Genomic DNA, 11,427 nt, shown 5'->3' with positions numbered 1-11,427 from the left:
CGAGTACTAACCTGAGATCAGCAAGTGTTCGGCCAATAAACGTTGGCTTTGAACGTGTGTCCTGATCGAAACCTACTTTTTGCCTTTCTCGATCTACCCCTTCCACGTGATGGCATGTCAATTAAGGCTGGACAGTGGCATCTCACCCAGTGCCTGACCCGGAGGGGAGCGGGTGTATCAGGAGTGGGCCAGCTCCTCTTACCTTGATACTAAAATCCCTCGGCTTGGTCTCCTTTGCTGTACTAGTGAGATGGCGTTGTATAGCCACTCCAGATATGAGGAGGGGCGCCACCAAATTTTTTTTTCCATTCGTAGAGTAAGGTGTCTTGCATTTCGCGTAGAGGGAGAGTCGCATTCCGGAGTTCCGGGAGAAGTATTTCTCTCTTTTGCCTGGAGGGGTGATGACGTCATTTGCGTGCCGCATTTCTGCCACGCGTGGCTGCTACGGCTTTCTGGCGTAGGCGAGGTTTTCGCTCAAGAAACCGAGCAATTCTCGCGCATTAAAACGGTTCCTGAGAGCATCCCGTCGGCCTGACGACACACGATGAGGACTGCACCCGCCCTCCACAAAGGGGTTGGAGCCTTTCCCTACTATCCGCCGCATCTTCGGCAAGGCGGTAGGGTGACTCATGGGTCTAATCCCAATGACTAGGCAGTGTTTGTCGGTTTTAACTAAAAAGCCGTTCAGCATATTCACATAGAGGGTTGTTTGACGTTTCGGCTAACCGGTTTCTTGGATCAACGGCAGCGTGGAGCAGTGGCTGCATGTGTGGCAATATGTGCATGGTGGTGCGTGACACGTTTGACTTTGTTTTGTGTTTTTTATTGCGTCTTGATAATCTATCGCCTACATCCGAGTAACGATGACCAGCTGCTGCGAACGGTGCAGCTGTCTGGCATAATCATCATCATGACTTTAAGTTTATGTGCCTTGAATGTTAGGGGATCAGTTTGAAATACAGCTTTTGAATCTGAAAAAAAAATGATTCTGTTAGCAGACGTAATTGTGCCCACGCAATTGCAAAATAATTATTGTACGTGAAGGTGATGAATATGAGAGCGAACAACATTTTACTTTTACAGAGCGCTCCCCTTGCAGTTTCAGTTGCGCAAAGTGGCTTTACGGTCATCCTGGCTGAGACGCTTTATAGTGTTTTCTTTTAGTTGCGCATATTACGGAATAATACCGCCGTCAGGATATATGAGAGCCCTATATAAAGGCTCTTGAATATAACTATAACGACCGTGAACACGGCCATGCATTCTATCGGCCAACCAGTCCGACAATATTATTCGCCAAGAAGACCTGCTACGCGTCCAAGAGCGGTGTAAAACCTGGCTAATATCACTAAATTCTGCTAAAACATCCTTCCTTTAAAACGGATGCTTGGGCGAGTTGGTAAGTCATTTCAAACCGAGCAGCAACCGAGGGGAGGAGGGGAGGGAGGAGAGAGGGGGGCCGTTGAGCAAACGAGGGAGACACGACACAGACGAGCGCTGACTTACAACTGATGTATATTGCTTGGAACGTGGTATATATACAGTTACAACAAAAAGAAAACAACAAAACAACCATTCTTAGATTCACAGTCATTCTTACATGCCGCACTGAACAAAGGAGATAACAATGATCACCTTTTGCCCCCGCTAAAAATGCCAGTTCTTTGTAACAGATCATTAAATAGGGGCTGCAGACGCAGGCGTCTTTTGACCAGGCGATGCGCGCTGCTTCAATTATTTCACGTGTTAGTTGGTTACTGTGCCTGCGTAAGACTTGCGTGCGAGTGAAGTCAGGGTGGCAAGTTTTGCTGTCACAGTCACTACATTGGATGATGCCGAGATGCCCTTTTACAATATTATGCACATTGTTATCGTGCTCCTTCAAGCGTTCAATGAGGCATCGGCCCATCTGACTCACATAAAGTTTGCCACATGACAAGGAAATGGCGTAATTTACACCTTCTTCAGAGGAAATAATAATAATAATAATAATAATAATAATATTAATAATAATAATAATATATTCGATGTCGCACTCTCTTTAAAGAAATCGGTATTAACCATTTTGCACATCTTTCCAAGCTTATCGGGAGCCGAAAAATTGGCTTTGGCACGTGCTCTGTTTAATATTTTTTTGTCCTTGGGATAAATGATGAATATAAGGCAGAACAGTGTCTTTTTCCTTTTCCTTTCACGTCAAGGCTAGTTATCACAAGCAGCTACTAGTGTCAGTGTCAGAATCTATTCTCAGTAGTTTGAGAAAAAACAGAAAACAGGAACGGGCATATTCGTTGACGCGAAAGAAAAGGAAAAAACCAATGTTGTGCCTCACATTCATCATTTCTCCCACAGACTAAAAAAGGTAGCAAATAGAGCACGTGTAAAAGTCATTTTTTCGGCTCCGGATAAGCTTGGGAAGATGTGCAACATAGTTCATACCGATTTGGTTTATAGTGAGTGCGACTTCGAACATGAAAATCAATTCGTCTCCTGTGAAGAGGGTGTAGTTTACGCCATTCCCATGTCATGTGGCAAACTTTATGTGGCTCATACGGGCCGATGCCTCAATGAACGCTTGAAGGAGCACAATAACAATGTGCATAATACTGTAAAAGGGCATCTCGGCATCCAATGTAGTTACTGTGACAGCAAAACTTGCCACCCTGACTTCACTCGCACACAAGTTTTAAGCAAGCGCAGTAAGCAACTATCACGTGAAATAATTGAAGCTGCGCACATCCCCTGGTCAAAGGACGCTTTCGTCTGCAGCCCAATTTCTTCCAATGAACTGGCATTTAAAACGGGGCAGAAATGGTGATCTTAGTTATCTCCTTTGCTCAGTGCGGCATGTGTGTATGACTGTGAATCTAAGAATGGTTGTTTTGTTTTCTTCTTTTTGTTGGAATCGTATATATGCCTCGTTCCAAGCAATAAACTTCAGTTGCAAGTCAGCGCTCGTCTGTGTCGTGTCTCCCTGGTTTGCTCTGTCAAACTGCGCAATGGTCTGTTTAAAAGTTCCTTTCTTTCATTCCAGCGCCGGCGCAACCACTAGGATGCAATTTATACAATTATCAACCGTCCCATTAATCAGTAGATTCCTATGAATACCTTCGTATGCATTTAAGCAAAAATCTAACCTGGTCGCAACATGTTTGCTATGTAACTAATACAGCCAATCAAGTTTTAGGATACCTGTGCCCTAACCTTGCCTTAGCACAGCCTTCCATAGAATTGCTTGCTTACTTAACATTTGAGCGGTCGAAATTGTTGTTTGTATGCACCACCTATATCCTATATTCCTAACTTTGCTAACCTCATTGACACGCTTGAATTCGTCCAGAATAGCGCTGCAAGATTCACTTGTTCTAATTTTTTAATACCGTGCACATTAGCGTTTCCACACTAAAGTTTCAGCTTAACCTCCCCACATTGGTCAGTCGTCGCAAGATCGCCTGTCTTTCCTTATCGTAAATATTTCCATATATTTAATCACGAAGTTATTCCTATCGCTCCGCTAATCGTATTTCCCGTAATTATACCCTAACGCCGTCTACAATGTGAAAGCCTGCACCGAAACATATCACCAATCTTTTTTCCTGACAACAGCCTGAGAGTGGAATGACCTTCCATCCGAAGTGGCAACCTTCATTGTGCAACATGAACTGGTGGGCGAGTTGGTCGGACATAGTTCTTGTAAACCAGCGCAACGGCTCGAAGCCAAGCAGAAAGGAGGTGTTTTGTCCCTTTCTGTTTGGCTTCGAGCCGTTGCGCTGGTTTACAAGAACCTTCATTGACTTCAGCTAACTCAAAACCGCCATCGAAGGTAATCTGTATTCAAGCTGATTGCCTACTCAGCCGACTGCTAATTTAAAATCTGTTGTGGATCTTAGAGGAACAAATAAATACATAAATATAAGCAGCCATAAAATTCTAGCACGGAAGGATATACTAGAAGAGATCTGTCACCAGTGCGTTACTACCATGTTTCTCCAGAAAGTGAGTAATAAAATTCATATAAACAAATAGGCCTAGTATTGGGACAGTTGGCAATAAAAGACAAAAGAAAATGACTTGTAGTCGGATGCAACTTAAGAAAGCGGCGCCTTTTTCCATCAAAGGCCCCCCTTCCCTCCAAGACGTCGGCCGATTCTAATGACCGTGCTATCGTAACAATGCGGGGAGTGGCGTCGCAATGCAGAGATGGGTCTATGTTAGACCATAGAGGGAATGGATTATCCCCTTTCATTTTTGACTGCCAGCATTGTAACGCTAGCAGGATTGATAAGACTCGACTGTCGCCATTATCTGCAAGTGGGTCCTTTAACGGGGAAAAGCCGCTGTGCTTTAAGATGTATTCATCTATAAAAATGAGGGCTTCGCCGATGACATTGCCTCGCTAAGCCCCTCTTGAGATGTACTGCAAAGCGTAATCAATGCGTTAAACAGGCACAGCAAAACGGTGGGTCTAAAAACAACTATGCAGAAAACCAACTAACCTTTTCCAGTCTGTTAATGGAGCGGCAGGTTAAAATAGCTAGCGAGGTGCTGGAGGTGGGGAGGAAATACGTCAACTTAGGGCAGGCAGGCACCCCTTAAAAACTGTTTTAGTCAGTCTATAGACTGTGTGTAGACTAGTCTTTAAAACCAATGAATTCACTACTTTTACAGCGGTCAATAAGAATTAGAAAGCCTATAGACAGTCTATAGATGTATGGCAATAAGCTTTTAGTAGACGTTTGTCTATAGACAGGCTATAGATTATGTGTAGACAAAAATGAATATCTTTAGGAAGGTAACAGTGTCTATCAAAAGTCTATACACTGTGTAAAGACTATTTTTGTTAGGGACCGTAGACCCTAATCAAGAAAGCGAAAAAAACTAAAAAACGGGGAAAGGGGCGAAGCGCATTTGCACCGCTCTCCGATAACAAATGCAGTTTACAATATTTCTCATGAGTAAACTGTATAAGAACGGCATCTTAACGGTACTCCCAGATGTGGCAGAAACGCGAAGGCGAACGAGATGGGTTCATTTCAAGGACGACGCATCGAGCTCTGGAAAGGAAAATAATGCGTAACGTTGACAGGCAGAAATATGAGAGAGTGAGTCAGGGAACAAGCAAGTGTTAATGATATCCTAATCGAACACATGTGAAAGAAATGGGCATGGATAGAGCATCTGATGCGAATGAAAGGTAACCGATGGTCGCGAAGGGTGACTAATAAGGTGATGAGGTGGCTTCAGCTGGTACAGGAAAGAATTATTGAAGAGACGTGAAAGAGGGCTTTCTTCTGCAGTGGGCGTACTTAGACTGATCTTGATAATGATGGTGCGTATACATAGTTTTTGAAATTTATAATAAATAATATAGTTTTGGGACTGCAGAACACTTATTAAAAATGTTGATGCGTTTGAATGAAAGATATTGTAGGAAATAACGTAAAACCGCACCAAAATTTGTTTGGTTGCACTCACAGAAGCCTGGAAATGTCACTGTAAACGGCACATGTACACGGTTAATCTGTGGAAGGAAGGACGGAAGGCCTCAGGCGTTGCTGGCACATACCCACTACGGGGGAATGGCCAAGAAACAGCCGGTTAATGGCTGGATACAGGAAAGTTTTCACGGGAAAAGGAGTGGTAATAGTATGTAGTCTGATAGATTGGAAGACGGAAGGACAGGTGTCCTGCTAACTTGGAGATCGAGGACGGGACAATGGCTTAATGTACATAATAGGTCGTACTGACTGAGTGCGGGAAAACGAAATTAGAATGGGAGTCGCTACGTGTTTTGAAGAAATTTTGCACAGCAGAGCACACACTCCTGTCGCTTTGTCCAAGCAAAGAAACGCCAATGGAGCGAACAACCGCGGAGGACACAGGCAAGCCCAGTTGGTCAAACGGAATTTCAAAAGACGCTTCCTCAAATGAGAGAAGCGGAGGCAGAACAGCAGGAAGTGATCTATTGTCTCAGGTTCGGCACAAAAAGGGCACAATGGGGAAGCCGCCAGGCCAGGTCTGTGAAGGTAGAAATATAGAAGGGGAACTCGGGAACGCAAACGCGTGAAAGAGACTTCTACTCTGCGCGAGCGCCAGTCTTTGCTACTCCAAGGATGCAGAAGATGCTGACATTCGGGAGATGATGTAAGAGCCGAGGCAGCAAATTCCTAAAATATTGTGTAGCTGCGAAACCTCACCGCAGCTGTCTATGAACACGTTGGCAGGACAGCAACAACTTGGCCGCAGAGAGAGGCTCTTGCTAAGGAATCTGTAACCTGATTTAAGTGAAAGCTCATGTGACCTGGTACCCAAAGCAATCTTACCGAATTTAGATGGAGCGGAATCAGGAACTTAAATAGGCGTAATGACCGAGACTCAGTGGGTGAGGATAATGAAGAGCAAATGGACAGAGAGTCTGTCATAACTACGACCTGGGAAACGGTAGTTTCTAATTTTCGTAAGGCTAAGATTAATGCTAATAATTCAGCCAGAAAAATGGGAGCGAAGTCAGGAAGACGGAGAGAAAAAGACCAATCCAGTGAAGGCGAAAAAATTCGCACAGCTGCCTTTTCGCGATCCTGCGAGGCATCGGTAGCAATAATAACATGAGAGGGAAAGCACCTTACGTGGTCCTGCAACAGACCCTGAAGAAGCGGGAAGGCCTTCAGCTTTGCATTCGATGGAAAAAGGTCATCGAATTCAATCTGGACAGATGATGAGTTGCAATACAATTGGCGTACATCTGTGAAATGAATATTTATGGGATCAAGGAGGGACTGCACGTAACATATCTGCGGAGTATGAAAACGAGACCAGGCGGCACTAGAAAAGGCAAAAGGTTGACTAAGAAATATTATACTGGAAGCGTGAAGAGGTGAGTCGCACAATTTTAAAAATGTTTGAACTGTTAAAAGGCGAAACCTAGCTGATAACGATGAGATTCATGCCTCAAGGTGCACAAAAGCATTAGGACATATTTTGGAATCCCCAGACAAAGGCGCAACGCCTCACGCTTCAACAGCACAAGAGGGCGAAGTTTATAGGCAGGAGCCCTGAGAATAAAACACATTCGAACTCTAAAATTTGGCAGACATACATTTATAAGTCATCAGAAGTCTATGCCTTCTCATGCCTGAAACTTGCTCAATGTGGGGCCGCCAGGAGAGAGTAGAGTCGTGTGGCATTCCTTGTGTGTGCTGCGAGGTTCCGCGTTCCACGGCGCGGCGTAGACGGAGACCCGTGACAGCGGCATCATCAATTACCCAGCCATGCTCGTTGAGTGACGACCAGAACAACCGGACCCGCCGCCGCCCCGGGGAAACAGGCTTTATCCTCCCCAATTTGCGTGGCCGTTCCAGGTGCGGCCCTCCCGGGCACATTCCAGGACAAGGGAGCTGTCAGCGGGCCAGAGCGCGCCGTACCACTGCCGACGCTATGCGCTACCGCGAAGACAACATTCTTTCCCTCCTTCCCCTTTCGACGTGGGCTATCGCCGGGAAGGCACCCACAGCTTCCCGCCGTGCCTCGTGAACAAAAGCGCATTCCCAGAAGGGCCGTGACGGACACCTGTCATGGCGACAGGCAGTACTCGCCAAGAATGTGGAAAGAGGCGCTAGTGAATTAGCTCCGAAGAGAGAGCCTGTGTATACTCTCACTTGAGAGAGAGTGGTGGCGTTTTTGTTGTTTATTTAGTTTGTATTGTTAACAGACTCTGGGTTCGAGGCTAAGCCCAACCCAAGGGGTTGTCCCCATCTCGCATGTTATTTTGGATTGGAGAATTGATGCTTTGGGCGGGCCACTGGAAATGACCGCCCTTAGTCCTTTGTTAATCAAGTGCTTAAAAGCACATGTAAACGGATGCAGTCCAGTCTGAGCTGGGGCTCCATGCTTAGCATGTAATGTGATGCTACTTAGGCACTAACCTGCCCGGTCGATGAGTAAAGTAGTGCAAAGTTTGTTCTTTTGTAAATTCAGTTCTGCTTTTTCCAGTTTAACTCTCTGTATATGTATGTTGTAAAATTATGCTCTGCTGTCATCATCTACAAGCTCGCCTCCTGTTCATCTTCCAAGCCGAACGACACTAGAGGAAGGGTTTGTGAACCATCCTCGAAGAAACGGACGACTATTGAAATTCTACTGCACGGACGCTCAGGACGACATCGTTCGCGAAGAGGGCCTTCAGCGCCGAAGCCCGACGGCGTGCAGCTTCTGCCAGCAACCGCTCGAGCCCAACTCCGGAGCCACTCCATCGCCCCCATGAAGTCGTCGGCACGTAAGCTCGGACGCCCCAGCCTCTGATGTATAATCTTAATCATGTGCAATTATTGAATATACCTGTTTGCTTAAACTGAGCCATACGGTGTCTCTTTGCCTCTCCGTCCCGTGTGGACCTGCGCATTATGGGGGTCATCACACTGGTGTCAGAAGTGGGGTCTCAAAAGCAAATGTCCTCTGAATGCTGCGACATTCATGACTTCAAAATTGTAATCAAAAGGGAATCACGGGACTGATTGTGGGACTTTTACCCCCATTTGAGAGGCTTGAGGCACCGGAGGGCTTGAAAAAAAAATGTCTTTATCTGAGGGAGCTCCCACTCCACAGCCGTCGCTCGGAGCAAGCATGCTGGCATTAGGAAGCGTCATTCCGACGTTTACGGGAGATAAGACAGGGGTTCCAATCTGCGATTTCTTTTCCATGCTAGAAGAGATTGGGAAAATGGGGGGATGGTCCGATGCTCAAATGCTGGGAATGGCGCGGTGTAAGATGGCAGGAGCTGCTCATGATTTTGCATGGCGAGACGAAAAAGTAAAATCCACAAAATCATTTGCGGAATTTAAGAAGCTCGCGTTTGAGCATTTCGACACTGAACCACGTCACGTGCGGGTACAGAGGTTCCGTGACGCCGGACAGATGGTAGGGGAGGACGTGCGAACGTTTGCGTCGCGGCTTCAGCGCTTAGCGCGCGATACGTTAAGCAGGGAGGAGGAAGGAGACCAGCTAAAGAAGAAATACGCGGAGGATATACTTAAAGAGGAAATGACCGCTTTGTTCGTGGCTGGTCTGCAAGACCCCGTGCGCCGGTTCGTGCTCTCGCGCAAGCCGAGCAATTTCGACCAAGCCGTGGAGGCCGCATTGGATGAGGAACGAAATGAGGCATTAACGACAGCCGCAGCGAGAGTACGCGTCATAGAGAGAGCGGTGCTCAACCCTGAGGTTGCTCTCTTGACAGAGCGGTTAGATCGCTTAGAAAAGCTGCTATCTCAGCAGGTGGAACGCCAGGTTGAAGCGCGCGCTCAACAGCGCCCATTCGCTGGAAACCGGAGACCGCCACAAAGCTACAGGCGCGGTATGCGAGATTTTGAAGAAATCGTATGCTTCGCTTGCCAGGGTCGCGGACACATCGCCAGGTTCTGCCAAAACGTGCGCCGTGGGGAGCCACAAAGAGAAGCAGGCGAGACACGCCCTAAGCAAGCCTACAGCGGGGCTCCAGATACCGAGACAAAAAACTAGATAGTCCTCCCCAGCCTGAGGAGCGTGGGGAGGGAGCAGTAGATGATGAGGTGGTGGTAGTTTGTGTGGCCGACGAGGCATGCCCTGTTGTGCGTTAAGTTAAATGGTTGTTGTATGGAATTGTTGATAGATACGGGGTCAAAGGTGACATTGCTTAAGGAGAGCAGTTTTAACACGCTTCGAAGGAAGGGGGACCGCGAGGTGTTGGAAGCGTCTGGTGGTATGGCAACCAAATTTGTAGGCATAACGGGGGATCCTCTTGGCATAAGTGGACTCTACCGGTTACACTTCTCTCTCGGCGGAATTGCATTGGAGCACCCCTGCTACGTATGCCCGGACACGGTGTCTCTGCCAAACGGAGTGTCAGGTATATTAGGGCAGGATTTTTTGAGAAAAGGGAAGGTAGTAGTCTCATTCTCTGAGGAAGAGGTTAATGCGGGCGGCTCAAAAGTTCCGTTTTTAAACAGGAGAGGGGCTGAGATTCGCATTACCGATATTGACACCCGTCAAACAGTGGGATCATTGGAGAAGGTATATTCGCGGGTTGCCGTCCGGCTGGTCGAGGAGGCGGTCGTCCTTCCTTGGTCGGAGCACATTTTGTACGCGTTTGTGCCTTCAGATGTAGAGAGCGGCGCCGTGAGAGTGCTTGAGCCGGTCGACTCTCTCAGCAATGGCCTGAAGGCAGCCGCGTGCCTCGTGACAGTTAATGACGCCCACAGAGTGCCCCTACGGGTGGTTAACTGTAGCCAGCAGCCACTGAGCCTTCCCAAGAACAAAACATTGGCTTTCTTCACCTCTGCGATAGAGCAACGTGAGCCCACCGATACGGTACTCGCAACTGTAGAGCATGCTAGTCCTTCGGCTGCTCCAAAGGTGTCGTTCGAACTTTCTCACGTAAAATCCAGGGAGAGGGAGGCTCTGGCTGGTTTGCTGAACGACTACTCGGAGGTATTCGCCGCGTCCAACCTGGATTTGGGCTGCTGTGGCGTTATAAAGCACAGGATAGAAACCGGCACTTCATCGCCCGTTTACCAGCGTGCGTACAGGATTCCTTACTGCCAACGTGAGGAGATGGAGCGGCAGGTGCAGGACCTGATTGATCGCGGCATTGTCGAACACTCAAAGTCACCCTGGGGAGCACCAGCACTATTGGTAGAAAAGCCAGATGGCTCGTATCGATTGGTAGTGGACTACCGCAAACTAAATGCCGTAACTCGCATCGATCCATACCCCATCCCCAATATACAGGAGACGCTTTCTCAGCTGGGCTCTGCCAGGTACTTCACGGTAGTGGACATGGCGGCGGGATTCTGGCAGATAGCAATGGATCCGGCAGATGCCGAGAAAACGGCATTCAACACGCCCTCAGGGCACTATGAATAGAAAAGAATGCCGATCGGTCTGGCCAACAGCCCTGCTGTCTGGCAGAGAACCGCTGATGTTATCCTGGCAGGTCTTCTGGGGAGGCTGTGCTTCGTGTATATGGATGACATTATCATATACAGTGACAGTTTTGAGAACGATTTGCGCGATATTGAGCAGGTTTTGGAGCGACTAAGAGCAGCGGGTCTCAAGCTGAAGCCCTCTAAGTGCCAATTCCTCAAAAACGAGGTGAAATACCTCGGGCACGTTGTTTCAGCTGACGGCGTGCGACCGGACCCTGAGAAACTAAGGTGTGTCTCGGATTTTCCATCCCCGACTAGCGTCCGCCAGGTCCGGCAGTTTCTCGGCCTGATCGGTTACTACCGAAGGCACATAGAGGAGTTCGCCAAGCTCGCTAAGCCGCTCACCGCCTTAACAGCCAAAAATGTCGCCTTTCGCTGGGACGAAAACGCGGAGAATGCTTTTGGGGCCCTGAAAGGGAAGCTAATGAGTGCACCGCTGTTGCGCCACCCGGATTTTAATTTGCCCTTCGTT

Source organism: Amblyomma americanum, chromosome 1 (assembly GCF_052857255.1).
Source record: "Amblyomma americanum isolate KBUSLIRL-KWMA chromosome 1, ASM5285725v1, whole genome shotgun sequence".
Classification (NCBI taxonomy): Eukaryota; Metazoa; Arthropoda; class Arachnida; order Ixodida; family Ixodidae; genus Amblyomma; species Amblyomma americanum.
The sequence above is the reverse complement of the archived record's forward strand: the minus strand, read 5'-3'. Positions refer to the sequence as shown.